Consider the following 19,742-nt stretch of genomic DNA (forward strand, 5'->3'; position numbering starts at 1 on the left):
CCGTCAAACTGTTTACTTATTTGGATAGAAAATAATGTTTTGATGGAACTGGGGGTTTTAACTGTTTCTTCCTAACTGCAGCTGACGTCATCACTCATACACATGACTTGTGTATCTAAATTTTGCAAATAACTTCACAAGACCAAAACCTTCCATTTTGCTTAATGTGTATCACCTCTACTTGCTATTCTTTGGATGTCTTCCAAGAGGCCATAACCAAGGCTATTGGAGAAGTCAAATGTTTTCTGCACACACCCTACATTGTTTGGATATCTTATGCCTGATGGAACAACAGTTTACCATTAAATAATTAAATAAGCTTTCCCATTCAATAAAGAAGTATCCTAGGAATCTACCTTAAAGCCATTTAACTTTTTATGTTTAATTTACATGTGTCCAAATTTAGCCTTCCGGTCTTTGTGTTGAAAGAATTTCAAGAAATATAAATATATATATATAAATATATATATAGTCTATTGTCAATTAAACTAGATGTTCCTCTTAGTGTTACTATGTTAATTCTATTGGGTCTCATAGATTACTACTTTAATCTATTGTAAATATAAAAAAAACACGTGCTTTTATTTTGAAAGGCAGAAAGCATTCAACCGGAAGTGAAGTTGTAAAAAATTGTTGCTAACTTCACAGGCATTCTTTCCCCACACGGAAGAACAACCAAAAACAACGAATGACAGCGTTTTCATGTGATGCCTGACAGCTAGTTTGAGTGATGCTTGACAACTAGTCTGCAGGACGATCGACAACGTTTTTGTGTGAGACGTGAGGCGTGATGCCTGACAGCTAGTTTGAGTGATGCTTGACAACTAGTCTGCAGGACGATCGACAACGTTTTTGTGTGAGACGTGAGGCGTGATGCCTGACACCTAGTTTGAGTGATGCTTGACAACTAGTCTGCAGGACGATCGACAACGTTTTTGTGTGAGACGTGAGGCGTGATGCCTGACAGCTAGTTTGAGTGATGCTTGACAACTAGTCTGCAGGACGATCGACAACGTTTTTGTGTGAGACGTGAGGCGTGATGCCTGGCAGCTAGTTTGAGTGATGTCTGACAACTAGTCTGCAGGAGGATCGACAACGTTTTTGTGTGAGACGTGAGGAGTGATGCCTGACAGCTAGTTTGAGTGATGTCTGACAACTAGTCTGCAGGACGATCGACAACGTTTTTGTGTGAGGCGTGATGCCTGACAGCTAGTTTGAGTGATGTCTGACAACTAGTCTGCAGGAGGATCGACAACGTTTTTGTGTGAGACGTGAGGAGTGATGCCTGACAGCTAGTTTGAGTGATGTCTGACAACTAGTCTGCAGGAGGATCGACAACGTTTTTGTGTGAGACGTGAGGAGTGATGCCTGACAGCTAGTTTGAGTGATGTCTGACAACTAGTCTGCAGGAGGATCGACAACGTTTTTGTGTGAGACGTGAGGAGTGATGCCTGACAGCTAGTTTGAGTGATAAGTGAGGCAGGAGGAATGACAGCGTTTTCGTGTGAGGACTGAAGGTGTTTCAGAGCACACTCAACGGTTTACTATAGGAGACATGACAACTGACAACGCTTTAGACTGAGGAACGATAGCCTATACTCTGACTGACGAGGATGCCCTAAAATGGTTGCCGTACTGGTGCCCTGGCATCACACCTGGCAACTACATAACCTACTAACTGTAGGGAAGTACATAGGCGAGTACTCTCACATTGCCGTTTGTTGGGGGGGCATCTGCAGTAACTTGCAATGAGTCTACTACTCTACTTCCATCCCTCTGACAATTTCTACCCAAAGAAAGTGTGCTCTAAACACAACAAAATCATCGTATATCAGGGCAAATCATCTTAGTTCAAAGACATTATGGGCGTTTTGTTTGCAATATCAACTGATTCAAGGGGACGCTGTAACGGGTTTGTCTACTGTGATTCTGTGAGACAAGAGTACCCGCAATTATTTCCATGCGGGGCGACAGACGTGTGGGTATGTCTGAGAAAGGCAAAATAAATCAATAACAAGAGCCTGGTATAATTACTGTGCTTCCCTGCTGCTAGGTTCTGTCTGCCACTGATACTGTCTGATGCTGACAGAGGACGAAACAGAAGAGTTCTCATCTTTTATCCTTTTTATCATCTTGTATTCTTACCGGACCTGGCTCAATGATGAGAGGGGGGGAGGAGGGAAGAGAGTGCTGGCGGTGGCTGTCATTAAGCTCAGATGTACTTTCTCAGCCATGCAGAGGTGCTGGTGGGGCTTTGTCATTGATAGTAGGGGTCATTACGTCCCACTGGCTTTAGTCTACCTGTCCCAGCCGCCACGGGACACTAACAGACCCTGTCGCCTCCAGTGAACCATGCAGCAGGAAAGCACCCGAAACAGCTCCACAATAGGTGTCGTGCCACTAGTGCCAGCCACCCCTGTTACTGACGCAGCGGGCTCCCAGCGGAGGAGACTAAACAGCTGCATCGCTGCACACACAGGAGGAAGGCTTATGAGACCTGCTACCACTGTGGGACTTCAGCTTTTATGCTCGTTACGTCCGACGATATGACTATAAACTATGCCAGCCAGCACGCCACTGGGCTAACTGTAGCCAATGGGCTAACTGTAGCCACTGGGCTAACTGTAGCCAATGGGCTAACTGTAGCCACTGGGCTAACTGTAGCCAATGGGCTAACTGTAGCCGCTGGGCTAACTGTAGCCGCTGGGCTAACTGTAGCCGCTGGGCTAACTGTAGCCAATAAATTGTGGTCCTTTGCAGCTCAGTGGGCAACACTGCCAGGGTTAGGGGTTCCACCATCACTAGCGGAGCCTGGTAAAAACCATCCTGATAACATGATCTCACATTCCGATTCGCTTTGTCTATCAGTCTGGACTTCCAGCCACTCAACATCGATTTCAGTGGGCGGGAGGACTTGCCTTGACAGACAACTCCTTCAGCCAATCAGTGTTGCCAAATCCAATCCAAATCGAACCTCGAAAACATCTTTTCCACTGAGAAGCTGCGCTGGTGCATACTCTTGTTCTTGTTTAATTGTTGTTATTGAGTCTATTTCTGCAATAACTACACCTATGGCTGTGTTTAGTCTTCTAACGTTAACATTACCGCTCATTGCTTTGGGAGACGCCGTTACTGTTTTGGCAGCGGATTGGTAACTGGCCCTGATTGGCCAGTTACCTTGTCAACTACAGTGCAGGTCCCTGATTGGCCCGGTTACATTCTAATTTGTGGAAATCGCTGGGGGGCGGTCAGAAGTCCAGACTGATGGACTGATGGAGCGAGGTCACGTGATCAGATGGTTTTTACCAGAGTATTTGACCTCCACTAGTGCCCCCCCCCCCCCATGCTCAAAATGTATGCAACTCATTCTAACCCGAGGCGCTCTGGACAGAAAGCAGAATGCTAAATGCAAAGGTTCCATTTAAATTCAGCACTCATGTTTGCATTTTGTTGCAGGAAAAGTCTCACTGCCAGGAGAGGAATTGATAGGAGTGCGAGCGCTGAAGTCAAGCAATGAAGCTTCAGCACACATTTACATAAACAGAGCCTATGCTTTCACACTATGCACGGCATGCACACACACGCACACGCACACGCGCACACAGACACACTGCTCATACGCGGCATTCCGCGCGGTGCAGAACATAGTTCATTGCAGGTATAACAGTTTTATAGTGTGCCGACAGATTGTGTAGACATGTGGTTTGCCGAGGAAGGCAGGGAGTGGTATTCGTCTCTATCCCCTTACGTCAGTGGTCATAACATGTGCCATTACTTCCCCTGCAAGATTCAATCAGCAGCGCACAGAGCCATGCTTCACGCACAATGGAAGGCAAGTGCTTTTTGTCAGCCATTCGGCAGAGTGGATTGCATATAGAGTGACTCCGAGATAGCATTGTTTCTGGCTGCCATAAAAAATCTATTTAAGGCAAATCTAATCTTCATAATCTTCTCCCTCAGAGGTGGTGAACGGTGATGGGGGGAAGATTTCCATCCAAGGCCTGGGTGTCTGGTTGGCAGTGCGCAGGGGCCCGAGGATGTAGGAAATTGCAAGGAACAGAGGATATTAAACTTCAATTTGAGAACACTGATAAGCACCCAAATGGTGATTTATTTAGGCATATTGTCAAGTAAATCATCCTTAACCGCTGGACGTAGGTATATTCATAAACATAAACCCTCCTGCTTGCTTTGCGCTTCTATTTTTTCCATATCTCATATCTCAACTGCAGGGTAAATACTGTATGTCCTCACAGAAGTTGGAGATATGGTTTTGAATGGAGATAATTTTCTCGGTGATTAGTTGTGGTGTAGCTTAGCAACCGCGGCTGTGTGTGTGGAAGGAAGATGGAGACAGCCAGAGAAAGAGTTTGGTGTCTCCTCTCTCTCTCTCTCTCTCTGTCTCTCTCCCTCTCTCCTCTCTCTCTCTCTCTCTCTCTGTCTCTCTCTGTCTCTCTCCCTCTCTCCTCTCTCTTTCATTCTTCCAGCTTAATGCCACGAACACACCACTACAGCAGCCCTGCACATTACTGCAGCGTGCGTCATGCACAGCGTGTAAATGGGCCGGTGCGGTGCCGTTAGGAGAGGCCTCCTCCTAAGTCCACAGCAGTGAATGAATTATTAATGTGTATAAATCCCAAACAGAAGGATCGGGCCGAGCCTAATGTCCACTGGCATGAGTTCCTTGGAGATGGGCAGCATCTCGAGGCTCGCCGGACAGGCTGGCGGCTCCTCGCCGCTGTCAGATGAGGACACTAGATCACTGCAGCGGCAGGGCACTCAACAAAGATCATCTTCACCTCAACACCGCATTGCAAACAGACCGACGCCGGGGTGGGCATGTGCGTGTTTGTTCTTGTATTTCTATGCTTGTGAGGACCAAATGTCCTCTCAAGGTGAGGAAGGAACATCTTCCAAAGAGAGGGCATTTTGCTGGCCTGGTTCTCACTTCTTGGGATTTGGGTTTATGGTCAAACTAAAATTAGGGTTTAGGTTAAAGGGACAGCTCACCCTAAAATTCAAAATCCATATTTTTTCCTCTCACCTGTAGTGCTATTTATCCATCTAGTTTTGGGATAGTTGCCTGAGTTTTGGAGATATCCACAGCCACAGAGCCACAGAGATGTCTGCCTTCTCTTCAATACAATGGAACTGGATGGCACTCGGCTTGTAGTGCTCGAAGCACCAAAAAAATAAATTTGAAAAACTCAACAGCATTGTCTCTTTCCAGAAATCATGACCCGGTTACTCAAGATAATGCACAAACTTTGTTGCGAGTAGTTTCATGTAGGAACTATTTTCTTTTGCAGTCTCGTGTAGGAACTAGCTAGCAGCTAGCGGGTTCGGTCAAAGGAAAATAGTTACTCCATGAAACTGCTCATAACAAGGTCTGTGGATTATCTTGAGTAACGGGGTCATGACTTCTGGAAAGAGACATTGCTGTTGAGTTTATCAAATGCATTTCTCTGGCACTTTGAGCACCACAAGCCGAGTGCCATCCAGTTCCATTGTATTGGAGAGAAGGCAGAAACTCTGCGGCCGATATCTCCAAAACCCAGGCAACTAATACAAAACAATATAGATGGATAAATAGCACTACAGGTGAGAGGGAATATATGTATTTTGGATTTTAGGGTGAGCTGTTCCTTTAAGGTTAGGCATGTAGTGGAAAAGGTTATGGTTATTATATGATAAGGGGTGAGAATCCATGTAGCTAATGAGGGTCCTCATGAGTGTAGTAATACTAACATCTGTGTCTCTGTATGTGTGCTTGTGCATGTGCACGTCTGTGTGTGTGTATAGTGTTTGTGTGTGTGTGTGTGTGTGTGTGTATAGTGTTTGGGTATGTGTGTGTGTGTGTGTGTGTATAGTGTTTGGGTATGTGTGTGTGTGTGTGTGTGTATAGTGTTTGGGTATGTGTGTGTGTGTGTGTGTGTGTATAGTGTTTGGGTATGTGTGCACAACTGTGCACGCATGGGTGCCTGCATATGTGTCTGTCTGATTCTGTGTGTGTGTGTGTGTGTGCCTCTGTTTATGTGTGTGCGTCACACAGTATTTGCGCGTGCGTGTGTGTGTGTGCGTGTGTGCGTGTGTGTAAAAATGAGGCGGGTGGGTGTGGGGGTGGAGGAGAAGGACACAGCTTTTTTGAAAAATCTGCTCAAATGGAGGAAAAAGGAATTTTGCTACACCCGCTGTTTGTTGCTGGGAGAAAAAGCACCGCTATATCCTCATGAATTGTCTCGGTACCTCGCAGCCTGCCAGCAGCAACCATTTACAACCTGTCCTGATGACTCATCATAATGACAAATCTTCACACCAAAAGTCTGTAAAAAAAAATCCACTCATTCCAGAATAAGATATCCACCATTTGGGAAAAAGTGACATCTACTTCTGCAAAACATTTGACTGATATGGAAGTAAAACTGACTATGGATTATAATGAAGTAATTAGCCATCTCACAACCTTTGGGATCATCTGTCATCGCCAATTTCAGGAAACACATTTTTCTCAAAATGGATATATTCTCCTCAATGATTCATTGCCGTTTGTGTCTGCTGGCGACGTACATAACTAAAGCTATTACACCTTCACACTGCTTCCATCCTTGATATGGATCTCAATTATGTGAGCGACTGAATGGATTTTATTGATACCCTTGAAAACTCAAATCTACCATAACACAGGAAACAAAACAAGAAGAAACCACCCTAACGTGGCAAAAGGCATGTGCTGCGCGCGTCCCATCCAGACCACTCCATTAAATAGTAAAGGGATGGACCTTGGTACCAAGGCAAACAGAGAGGCAGCTGTGTCTTTGGGGAGCTTTGCTTATTAACGGGCAGGGAGTCTGAACACACACAGAGCCACAGAGACAGAAATCACTATTGAGCTGTCTGTCACCAGGGAAATTGCTCCTGTACATACATGGCAAAAAACGTCCATCTCAACAAGTGACGCATTCTTCTGTTGGCTCCTACAATCACTGGCAGCCTAGTGTGACGACCTCGTTAGAGAGAGGAGAGGGGAGGGGACGGGATGGTGATCATTCATCTGTTCATCTTGTCATTCGTTTCTTCTTCTTTTGTCCATGGTTTCACACATGGTAACTCAGACCAACATGTCGCACGAAAGTTCATGTTGGCAGTCAGGAAAATGTCATCTATTGATCCGTCCACATGGACACGTGTTTGTGTGTCAATCAACTTGATTATCAGACACAAGGTCCATAGAAAAAACAGACATAACATTTAAAAGAACATACAAAAACCTCAGTACAACTACTGTATAAAAGGCACTTATACCAAAGATTCCACATCTGTGATTGGTATCTCACAGCACTTATACCAGGATTGGTCAGCAGTATGACAATGGAATTCTGAGTGTTTGTGTGTTGTTGTTGTTGTTGTTGTTGTGTGTGGTTGTTTTTCCGTGACAGTCAGCAACTAATTTTATTTGATTGTTGTCGTGACAGTCGGCAGGGCCGCTTGAAGTCACTTTAAACAGGGGGTGCTGGAAGGAAGGGACTCTCGGCGGGGCCCGCAAGGGACTCTCAGGCCCCGCCAAAAAAAAATTTTTACTTTTTTTTTACTTTTTTTTTGCCATATTTAGAGGAATATCTAATTTTAAATTAACATTAGGATACTGTTGTGATGTAATTATTCAGTATTTTCTCCTTTTCTCACTCATTCAGAGCAAAGAGGGAGATATACTGTATAGCATGATGATAATGCTCTATATCTCCCTATTTGCTCTGAATACACCAGTTAACATGACACAGACTTAACATGATAGAAATATTATCAGCAAACTTAATGACTAGACTAATTATTCTGATGTGAATGGCAATGATTATATCAAGAAACATTGACTCCTCTCTTTGCTGTATAGTGGGAGGTGCATTTTTGAGTAGGCTATTAAAATAGCATGTCAAGTTCACATTTCTTTATTGCCAGATTAAACAATTCATATTGGTTGTTGGTTGGTTCAACACATGTGCGCGCATGCGCATTTCTTCTTCTTCTCTAGCCTACAAGCATGTAACTTCCTTGATTGTTATTGTTGATAATTCTATTTAAATAGGCTACATTTTCAGTATATCAATAAAAAAAATAAAAAAAATGGGAGGGGGGGGGGGATCCAGGGACCTGGATCCAGGGAGAGCCACTCGTCCGGCCTGGTGTCATGACACTGTTTCCTCTTTGAAAACGCCACCGTGTTTCCTCGTTATACATGAAGGAAGTCATATAGGCATTCAATGTTTTTGAAGTGTACTTACATAAGAACATGAGGCTACAATCATGCGTCATCAACCCCTTCCTACTGAGAGGCTCTAGGGAGTTCCATGTGTGTGCTGCCCTGAATGGGAACATGTCTTAATGTGATATTGACGTCATATGGAATGGTAATAAGAAGTTAATGAAGCTAATTATACAGTAAGTCTTGATCATAAGAAAAATACATTAAATATGTATGAGATGTTGATGACTAGTCTTTTGTTGTCACTACACACACACATGCATAGTCATATAGAATGTGCTCATGCTGATGAGAAATCTCACTGATGATGGTGTCTTGGGATGGGTGCACGAGGGCATTTCAATTAATATATTTAAAAACTAAAGACCATTTTGCGATGGGATCACACACCAGCGACTTAAAATGAGTGAGCCTAGAGGCGTAAAGTGGGGGGGGGATCAGTAGTTACAATAGGTGTCACTAGGACCACATTTTACCATGCTAACACACATACACACACACACACACACACAGACTCACAAGGTGAAAACAATACCAGCCCCGCTGTCGCAACTGATAACAAAACATTTTTTACGATGCCAGTTTCAGGACATCTTACACTGACATGCTCAAGTCTTACATCATGGATATATTCACTGTTATATTGTGTGGGGTGGGTGAGAAATTGCTATGGCAATTAAATCTTGAATCTTCTGAACGGCTTCTATCCCCAAGAGATGCATGTGAAATTGGGATCAGTTTTCTGAACTTAAAATGACTTCCATAATCCAAAAGGCTCATATTTAGTGCGGTTTTAGCGCATTTGAAAGTGGGATAACCCTTCTGAAGGTTCACCACTTGATGTAGGGCTACGTCTCATCGACCTCTAAGCCAGAACAATACGAGGCCTAGTTTTGTGCCTCTCATGCTTTTGTCTGTTCACAGTGAGGCCCGAGGTGCAGAGTGAAATGCATCCTGGGTAAAGGCTCGGAGGCCCGAGGTGCAGAGTGAAATGCATCCTGGGTAAAGGCTCAATTAAAAAGCGGGCTCCCTCAGCATGCCCGCGGCACTCGGCGGTCTCCCTGGTCTGAATAGAACGTGTCAAGAGGCGCTAAAGCATTGAGCGCTGACCGTCAACTCAGACTGACAGCATGTCATCTCCCCTCTTTCAGCTTCACCAAGCAGTGCCCCTTCCCAACCCCACCCCCCACACACACTCATACACCCCGCCCCTCCCTATACCCCCATCTGTGCATACTGTACATACCAAACACACACATCCAGAACCTCCCACGCGTATGCTGTGAAGGCTTTAAGGCTTTAGGCTCTGGTGAGCAATCCATTGACTCAGACAAATATTCTCATATTCTCTCTGTTGCTCTCTCTCTCTCTCTCCTGCTCATACACACATGTCTCTCTCTCTCTCTCTCTCTCTCACACACACACACACACACGGGTGAGTGAATGAATGAATGAATTTATTGGATGATTAAAGAACACATACAGTACTGCAGTCATTACATTATGTTGTAATGCTCCATTGCTCCAATCGCCTCCAACATTTGCCAAAACACTTTTCAGGGGTCTGGAAGGAATCTGTTGCAGATGGGGGGACTACAGCGATATTTTAAATGTTTAGGCCTTCACACTCACATACAGACATTGTGAAATCACAAAGATTTGAGTGATGACATCACTCATACACATTGAGAGATCATCAGTGACATCATCATCATCAGTGACGATGTCACAATGTCTATGACATCATCAGGGTATTCGGAAAGCTCACACCTCCACCATTACTGCTATTATGCAAATTCAGTGAGTCAGATCTGGACATTTTTTTAATAATGGGTTCTTCCTTGGCCCGTGCTGCCCTTCGACCAAGTTTCATGAAAATCGCCCCAGTAAGCTTTTCCATAATCCTGCTGACAAACAAACAAAGAGACAAACAGCACCAACATAACCTCTTTGGTGGAGGCAAAAACCACAGAGGATGAAAACACAATAAAGCCTGAAGGCTTATTTCCATTGCGGTCCTCTGAGCAAGTTGAGTTGGGTGAACACACACACACACACACACACACACACACACACACACACACACACACACACACACACACAGACACACACGTATGCATTGACACCTACACACAGACAGTAATTAGTGGGTAGGAGTTCAGAGCCCTGGTGGTTTGTGGTCTGTTCTCAATGAAAAACTCCATTACCCTCATTAAGCGTGGTATCTGCACAGAGGCACTTGACCCACCACCTGCATTTTACACAAGCTAAGAAGACTTTATACTTCTTGGGCTGTCAGAGTAACATGTTTATAATCATGCAAGGCAACTTATAACATTGCAACTTATAACATGTTTATAAAGTGTTATAAGTGGTGGACATAATGTATTATAATAAACAATACGCAATAGCACGACTTGTGAGCTTTAAGTAAACTGACAGCACTATAAGGTTATTAGCAATTGTACAATCTGGGAACCCATCGGTTAAACAAAAAAAACATTTTTTTTCCTCTAACCTCTGGGGGGCAGCAGCCCCGTTTCAATGTGATGCAACAAGAACTCAAGAGGCGCGGTCGGCAGCGGAAGAAAATCCCTTTCCGCTCGCTGCAAGCTCTACCATTGGCTCCAACCGACTGGCTCTGCCCAGAGCCATGTAAGAAGAGTTGAGACATCTCCATTCACTCCAATGGACCAGTTTTTTACTCAAAAGAGTTCCAGGAAGTAAGGTCCTGGATTAAGCAGCACTGTCGAGTTGCAGCAAAATGGACAGTTTGTGTTGTACTTTGATTTTTTTAAAGAATCAAATTGTACATTATCAGCTTTATTTTAGCATGCAAAAGTAGCGCGAGACCCATTCCTGGCTGTTCATTGCCTAATTTTTTTTTTTTTCATTTGTCAAGTTGATTTTTAAATGTGTGAATAATCTCGTCCCAGCCGTACTTTCACCATATGTCACAAAAATAAACAGCAATAGAATTGCCACAAGGGGATCAGCGAATGGCAATTGTAGAGTGGCCCAACGCAAAACTACCTTCGGTCAGTCATCCTTTTCAGTAAAAGGGATACACATGTGGAATTCCCTACCAACAGAAATAAAAATGCAAACTAATCTGAAAAGCTTTAATGAAAAGGTGAAACACTGGCTGAAGCAAAATCAAACCTGCGACCATTGATTACTGATGTAGTGGTGTAATTCTACTGTAAATCTTGTATGATGTAGTAGCATAATTTTACTGTAAATTTTGTATGATCGTGTCACAATTTTTATGTTTGCACTTTGTTTAGATTATGTTTTTTATTAGAAAAGCCTACCCAGGGACAGGGATTGCAAATTAGCCTTGGCTAGATATCCTATATGCATCGCATATGTTTCATGTTCTTGTAACTTGTTACAATGATTCTTGCATTGTCCCTGACAAATAAACGAATAAATAATAAAAAAAATAAAATAATGAGTCTCGCATTTTGGTCCTCCGCTGACGCCACTCTCTCTCTAGAGGACACCAGCTCTCCCCATTAATGCATTCCTTTTCCGCTCCCTGGGTGTCGCTCTCAAATCCATCCGTCGCTATGAAACAACAATAACAACTCTAGCTCATTGCAAGTAGCTATAGCGCCTCTTGAGTTCTTGTTGCACCACATTGAAACGGGGCTGCCCCCAGAGGTTAGAGAAAAAAATAAAAAATAAATGTTTAACCGAGGGGTTCCCAGATTGTACAATTGCTAATAACTTTATAGTGCTGTCAATTTACTTGCTCACAAGTCGTGCTATAGCGTATTGTTTATAGAGAGCCGCAGGGATGACGTATTTTTGTAGGCAGAATGCGGAAGTCCCGAACTTCCTGGTTCTTCACTGTTTCTGTCTATGGGATTTTTGAATGGGTTTTTGCCGCGATGCTTCAAATACGGTCTCTGGGCAACGCAAGATTAATCAAACGCGAACCAGAGTTCCGTCGGATAATCTTCACACATGAGGACCACTTTCATGAGTTTTGTAGCGTAAATGCGAGCCCTAGAAGTAAAATGCTCGAGCTAAGCTAATCCAGAACTACACACTGTCGCATAGGCTTCCACGTCACGTCAGCACTCAACCTGGACTGTTGTTGATGTGTGCACTGATTACCCCGGGCTGAACGGGCTGAACCAGGTGAGGGAAAGAAAATTTCCGTGTTCGTCCTTTGAGTGGTGACGTTATTGATGTATATATCCCCATCGACTCAAAAGTGTAGTCTCATTTAGCCGTTTGCTAGCTAACCGTCCTTTTAACGGCACGTAAAAGCTTCAAAACTCGTAAAAGTGGTCCTCGTGTGTGAAGATGATGTTACTAAACACTGGTTCGCGTTTGATTAAGCCAGCGTTGCCCAGAGAGATTATTAGAAGCATCGCGCCAAAAACCCATTCAAAACTCCCATAGGCGAAAACTGTGAAGAACCAGGGCTGTTAGCATCGATGATTTCCGGACTCGTTACTGCGGCTCTCTATTATAATACATTATAGCAAGTAGCAACTTGCTATAATGCTGAAAATGGTAAGTGTTGACTACACACCGGTCACGTTCACTTCATTTTGATCGGGTAAAGCGCAGCATGCGTGCGAGCGCTGTTACACCCCTCTTGACGGAGCCTGCCGACAGATTTTCGATGCAAGTCGAAAATCTGTCTCGAGAGATTAGCAATTGTATGATACTATAACACAGTTATGAGGGTTTAAAGTAATAAAACAACCAACCAGAGGAGGCGTTAGTGCAGCACCCAGGACAGGACATATGTATGTATGTGCTTGTATGGATCCCTTACCAAGCCAGAGGTAACACGGACGCTCAAACCTGCGACCCTCATGTTGGTATGCAGGGAATATACCGCTGCACTACCTGGACACCCAGCTTTGTATCATTACAAAATCATATTATGCTAATGAACAACGTTTAACCTCCCTCCATTTTTCCTGGACCGAGAGCTCCCCATTCATTCGCAGAACTTCCTGGACCAAATGACATCATTATGATGTCATTATGACGACATTTGGTCCAGGAAGACAGTAATAGTGACACCATGGCAAAAGTGCTCCAAATGACATCTTTATGACATACATTTGGACCAGGCATTTCTGTCAATGAACGGGGAGCTCTCGGTCCATGCAAGATGAAGGGAAATGAAACATTCTTCATTTGCATAATACGACTGATTTTGTAATGATACAAAGCTGTTTGAAAATAGGCAAAGTGGCTATTCAACAGGTGCGGGTTTGCAAAACTGGACCCGTGCGGGACTCAGGACTTTGAGCGTATCCTCTGGAGGTCTCAGCAGATGGATGTCTTCACTGTGAGATAGCTGTGCAGGAAAATGTCCCACCGTTTAAAATAACCTTGATTCACAAGAGATGATATCAAGCTCTCGCTTTGGGCGCTGGAAGGAACCTTTGTCGGCGCGCTTATTCAGCGAGGTGAAAGCATTTAAACGGTTGACCCAAATCTGCCTAACCAAAGCACCATTAGAAAGAAAGTGCAGAAAAACAGGACACTTTGGGAGGAAATTGGACAATTGTTTGTGATACTCGAGACGTGGGATGCTGTGGCCTGCTGCCGAGCTAGTGGGGCCATTTCTATTCAACGGGCTGCAGTCACGTGTGGCCTACCCACTGTGCTCGGCTGAGCCCGGCTCCTGGATTGGATCACCAATATAAGGCCCCGATTAGGATGCTGAAGTGGATCAGCACATTATTCACCTTCTCTTGGCTCCGGCATCAGGCGGGCTGTGTCTGCAATGCCATTCAATAGCGGATAACACGCTGGGCTACATGCAATGGCATAATCTGCTCTGGAGGAGGAGAGATATCCAGAGTTTGAAGTGGTACTCCACAAGATCTTGTTTGTTTGTTTGTTTGCTTGTTTGTTTGTGGTCATTGTGGTCTTTTTTTCTTGCATTTTGGCAACATCTTTGGTGCCGAGCGCTCAATGCTTTTTGCATTGTTTTGTTTTTTGGGCTTCACTTCTCAGAAATCTCCTGACACTCAGTGTTTCTAGTTCTGTGATGTCTTTATTCTTAGATTGTTCTGCTGAGGAAGTTTGAGTTTTCTGTTAGGTGCTACTCTGTTTTTGTCTGTCTTTCCATGGTGGCTATCACGGCTCATGCTAACTACCCAGTTCTTCTATTTATTCCAAACAAACCAGAGGATTTCTCCTATAGGAAAAGTCTGGTTGAATTACTATTTCATTATATCAGTTGGTGATGAGAGAAATACAATGGACATTTATTTATATGAAAACGTTGCTGAAAATCACTTACTACTAAAGGTAGGTCAGATAAACATCTGAATATTAAATAGTCACAAGAACCGAGAGAAGATAAAGTAATCTATCCTGTCAAAGTTGGGTGCTATGATAGATATTTTATTAAAGAAGAGAACACACCCTAGTTATTTCTGAGTGAGCCCTATAACTATTGTGCATTGGGAATGCCAGCAGTATTTACTTTGTTGATAGTCTCGGCTCCCAGATGTTTGGTGAGCGGCGCAAACAGCGCCACCTACACCTAGTGGAGCGAAGCGGATACAGACTGAGAACTGAGTCTACTTTGTTAGTGACACTACCACTAGGAGTTCATCATCAATTATAGATGGCATGAGACATAATTAGTATTAATAGGCTTACTGGCTCGGTTTGATATTTTACCCAAATTCATTAGAAGTCATTCACTTCTGATCTCCCATTCTGGAACAGCGAGGCGTGTGTTAAACTCTGAGGTGGATGAAAAGTAGACTACTTGATATCTCAGGACTCAGGTGGATGGAGTTGGTTGAAAGATGGATCGCTGTGTTTTACCACTGTGTCCATGCACTGGTTCTTCATACACCTCATAAATAGCACAGAATTTCTGGAACTATTCCAAGATGCAATGAAAAATTCATCTTGATGCAATAATCACTCTCATTGATTTCCTCCAGTTTTCTGCAATCTTTCAAAAGCGGAATCCATTTTCTATCACCATCCAGGGTATACATGCCAAAAATGCAATTTACTTTTTTCCATTATATTCTTTGAAGCAGTCATATTATGATCGTATTACCGAACACTTTTATAAATGAGGTCCGAGGATGTGATAGAATCTTGAGATAAAATCACATCACTTTTTCATAAATAAGGCACCATCGTTGTAAGCAAAACCAGGTGAAACTCATCTCCCCCCAGGATTTAGGTTTGATGGACAGAATAAGTTGTTGCTGGTATTCAACAAGACAAGGCAAGGCATGTTTATTTGTATAGCACATTTAAGCAACAAGACAATTCAAAGTGATTTACAGTACATACAACATTAAAAGCATCGAGACAAAGTGAAAAAGATGAAATTCATATCAAAGAACAAGCAAAATACATTCCATTAAGATAATCAAATCAAATATATTAGAAATATATTGTTACCCCCCTAAAGGAAACAGAATCAAGCACCCTTACTTCTTGGTATTGAGTCGTCGCTCTCACAGTCGGTGACACTGTCAACGAGTAGCCTATGCTTAAGTGTACCTCTCAGAGAGGTATTACTTCTCCAAAGATAATCACAACTTGAAAGATTTGTTTGTCAGCCTGGTGACACTGTCAACCAGTATACAATTAAGTGTGTTTTACCTCTTCAAAAAGAATCACAACTTAAAAGACCTTTTTTCGGCCTCAATGGACAAAAAAAATCTGCATAGCGCTATAACTTTTCGGAGAGTGAACTCCCTCAATTCTTCCTTTCAAGCGGAAATCAATTTTGACGAGATCACGACGGATTCTTAGAAGGAGCAGATCATTTCTCTTGGGTTACCCAGCAACAGGCTGCCTGACGGCGTCCCCCAGGAGGGAGATTTGGTTTAGGAAGCAGAGGAAACCGTAGGAGGCTGGCCCACGGCGGGACACAACAAGAGATAATGGGAAATGGAGAGAATGGACGTTAGCGTTCATGGAGCGCATGGCTATACGAACCAGCAAACACACACTCGTGTTTTGACTTAAATCGGATACTAAACAGGATGCAGGATGCCACCCAGCCAGCCGCCGCATGAGCAAAAAGAAGCATTTCACAAAAACCAAATACGTAACGGAAGAAATATATAGCACAGGCAGATTGGCAAAGGCTATTCGTGGCCTTCGCTAGCGCCATAAATATTCCACAGCTCAATATTTTTGGCATTTGTGTTTCGTGTTATTATGAAAAAGTCCTTGACACTGCTTTCTCTTACCACTCCCAGAGGAACTAGCAGCAGCGTTAATACATCACCAGCTTAAGGGGACAGTGAAAACAAAATGCAAAAGTTTCATGTTGAAGGGAGGTCTGCTCTCTGTCCACCTTTGCATATACCTCTGAACAGCGTGCCACTGCTCTATTGATCTGTTGTATGGAAATAGAACATCTGATCGATTGGCTCAACTTGTTGGGGCTGTGTGCTCAGCATGTGTGTCTGAGTACAGACACCAACAGCGAAGGTCCAATGGGTGTGACTCAGCAGAGGCAGACTTTTATACCACGCTGTCCTTGATGGCGAGCACGCTGCCAGCATCTCTATGGAAACATATTTGCCCGGGTCCACACCTTCGGCCCGATCCACCGAGTTGGCCTGTGGTCTGGCATCGTGACACGCATCAACGATTTCCTCGGTTGAATAAACAGCCAGTCCAATGAGCGCCGAGGGGGACTAACGATTAACCAATCAGCATCAATAAACAGCACAACAGGTGGGACTAACCGTTGTCAAGCTATTGTCAAGTGTGCCGGACCTAATAACAACAATGGCAACCACTATAAGTATAAACGACATAGACATTTTAAATCGATTAAAAGTACCAATTATGTAGTTTGCATTCCAATCAGAATACTGCTTTGAAGGCAATTATTCAAAGGGGAGATGATGTTTTTTGCAATCCCCCCATTGGATTATATTCAGACGGATACATTGTTGGTCTCTAGTGATTGGTTAGGGAAAATGGAATCCCCCTGGGAGATTCCCCTATGGAAATCTGTTACAGTGGAGACAATGTCAGCCTGAAGAAGGAAATGTCTAACGAGTTGACAATTCAGTCTGATATCAGGCTAGAAAAGTATTTATATCTGTGCTGTTTCTGCTATCACAACTTTGATTGATTTTGTACACATTAGGAGAACCTGAAGGAAATGTGATCATGACACGACTACATCGACAGGAATTCGTGACATCTCTATTGACGTGTGCACCTTTTCCCGTGTTGAGGCCGCCCCCAAAACAGACATCGATTCTGAATTCGTCCTGCAGACGATGGAGAATCGATCCCCTTTTTTGTGTCGCCTAGATCTCCTGCCAAGTACAAGTCTGGCAAATGCTCTGCTTCTCAGCCCGGAGAAAACGACTCTGTGCTCTGAGGGGGGGGGGGGGGGGGGAACAACACGCGAACAGAGAAGGCAATGTTTTTTTGTCTATGGTTCAGCACCCTAATTGAATTCTTTAATAACGCTCACCAGAAGAAGAGCAGGTAGTTTGCTCCAGCTCAACTCAGCCTCACTTCTCCATTTACAAGGCATTAACATTCTGTAGAGAATGGGCTGCTCTCCTTCGAGAGGAAGAAGAAAAAACACATTGTCAGGAAGTGATTGTCTGTAAATGAATGGCAGGGTCACCCACCGCACTAAAATGTTAATGAGCACTACAGTGCACTGGTTCAGCATGCAGGAGAAGCTGGAGGAGGCAGAGTTGAATTCAACCCACCATTGCAGTAATTGTGGCGTTCATTTCCGCGCCATAACCGCTGAAAACAAACAACACCCAGACATATGGCCATGTGGTCACAATTTGAGATTGTTTTCCTCGAGAAGCCATGCACTCTCTCAAAATTACGTTTGTGTGTCAGTAAAATCATTTACGATTTGGCAAGTCAACTTTCACTCTCATCCCGAGCAATTTACTGAGCGCAACAGTTAGAATACGCTTGACTGCAACTGCAATTACTAGCAAATAATACAGGAAACAAAACCACAACCTAGCAACTTATATTAAAATAAATATCACTGTGTCTCTAGAACATCCATGAGAACATAATAAAGAAATAAGAGTTTCTTGTAAATGAGGCTTTGATATGGATACTGCACTGCAATAGCTTTTCTATAACATTTCACTGTGCAAATGGTAAATGTGCAAGGCAATTACTATATCATATGAAGGTTATTGTGTGTTCTGAAGGACATTCTGTGAAATGTCACATTATGTCTAGCTCATCCTCTATTAGGTAAGAAAGTGTAAGTTGGTTCGTCGTCACTTGGCGGATGTGTTATAGAAATAGTGTGACCTTTCTGGAGCTTTTGTCACAATCTGCAGTTTCCGGAAGCGCTACCCTGCAAAACTTCTGCGCATATCCACTCTGCAGATACTAGGGTTAGGTTAGCTTCTCCTGAGAGATACAACCCCAACTTCAGAATGTTAGAATCGTACTGTGTTTCCACTACCGTAGCTATCAGTGGGTGGGCCAGCCACTGCCCTTTAAAACACATTAGTGCAGCAAAAGCTCACTTTACTGTAGGAGAATTCAGTTTTCAAGTGAATAACCTGTACCTCTCTCTCTGCAACAAAGTGTGGTGTAGTGACAGTAGCTGTCTATTATTTTCTTCCACAATATGAGACTTTGTATCGTAAGTAGGGGTGGGAATCGCAGAGTAGCCCACAATACGATACTATCGCGATACTTGGCCCTCGATAACGATGGTATCACGATGCAACGATTCTGCGATAATCAATACGCTGATTGCAACAAATTTAATACAATCTCTATGATACATCACGATATCTGTGTAGCTGAAGAGGAAAGAGTGCCCCTAAAAAGGCTAAGTTAAAATGTTTAAAGAAAGTATAATGCCTCTTTAAAATATTTTCTGTGCAAATCAAGTAAAAAAATAATAATGCAAAAATACACGACACAATATGGTATCACGATATGGCGCCAGCGTATCGATAATGTATCGCTAGGGGATACGATACGATATATTGACATTTCGACATTTTGTCCCACCCCGAATCATAATGAATCCATCCAGCAGAATTCTAGTTCTAGTAGTTGTTTATTTCTATAGCTCTTTATGACAGGCAAGTCTTAAAGGACTTTAAAGAGCATGAGCCTACTTACTACTGAGAACTAACTGACCTTACATATTGTACATAGTCTAAACTACCACCAGCCTTACACCTTTAGTTTACACAAGGCAGAACACCCAAGGAAAACACCTTGTCAGTCAAAAGACATGGAGACCTTGGGCACGCCAGGTCACAGAGGGAAACCCCCACGAGGACGTCTGAGTGACACTGCCTTCGTGTGACAGAAGGCTTTGGCGGTGGCTGGGGATTCAGAAGAGACATCCGTCTACGTCAGCTAACGTGGGAAACGCCGGGCTCAACGCACAAAACTATGAGGTGGGACCATAGGGGTGGGACGCAGCATGGCTGGAACTGGAAGACCCAAATTGTAAGGACTGGCTCGAAACGGAACT

The sequence above is a fragment of the Poromitra crassiceps genome (genome assembly GCF_964638095.1).
Source record: "Poromitra crassiceps genome assembly, chromosome: 23".
NCBI lineage: Eukaryota > Metazoa > Chordata > Actinopteri > Beryciformes > Melamphaidae > Poromitra > Poromitra crassiceps.